This window comes from Limulus polyphemus, unplaced genomic scaffold (genome assembly GCF_000517525.1).
Source record: "Limulus polyphemus unplaced genomic scaffold, Limulus_polyphemus-2.1.2 Scaffold770, whole genome shotgun sequence".
In the NCBI taxonomy this organism is placed as follows: Eukaryota; Metazoa; Arthropoda; class Merostomata; order Xiphosura; family Limulidae; genus Limulus; species Limulus polyphemus.
The window spans coordinates 5,034-5,839 of record NW_013666380.1 but is presented as its reverse complement, the minus strand read 5'-3'; positions in this window follow the sequence as shown (position 1 = coordinate 5,839).

The following is an 806-nucleotide window of genomic DNA, read 5'->3' as shown; positions in this document are numbered from 1 at the left end:
AAATACAACAAGTGTTATGCTATTACGCTTGCAGTTTACTTTTAAAAGCCGCCCACTGAAATACAGTGAGACCGAATTGACGTACAGAAGTAATTTACACTATTCCATCATTCATCTGCAGATCAAATACAAGTACTAGAGTACAACCTACAAGTAAGTGTATGTTCAACAAAAAGAAAATACGAGATTGATGTAACATATTATTACGACAGCGGGGGTCACGTGACGCTAGTAACACGTCATATTCTCGAAGGTTCGTGAATGCTCGAGTGTTTACTAGATATGCGGTATTCGTGTATATAAGACCGCCAAGAAGTGTAATTGAATTGCAGACAGAGATAGAGATGGACAATTGAGTCAGGCGCGTGAGTCGTTCCTTATGAATTATAGCGTGACTGTGGAAATCAAGTGTATTTTGAAGTTTTATTGAGAAAGAATAAACTAGTTTTATTTAAGAAAGGACTTGTATCGCTAAAGTTTATTCGGAAATAATTTTTACGGAAAATTAACAAACGAACAGAGACGTAACAAACTGGTGTCAGAAGTGGGATAAAAAAAGAAGAAGATGGAAACGATAAGCGGCAAATCAAACTACAGCTTAGCAAATTTGATGGCAGCAATACAAGAACAGCAAAAGAAACAAGAAGAACGAGAAAATAAACAAGAAGAGAGATTACAGCGGTTGTTGGGGGAAAAAGAAAAGAAACAAGACGAACGAGAAGAGAAATTACAACAGTTGTTAGAGGAAAAAGAAAAGAAACAAGACGAACGAGAAGAGAAATTACAACAATTGTTAGAGGAAAAAG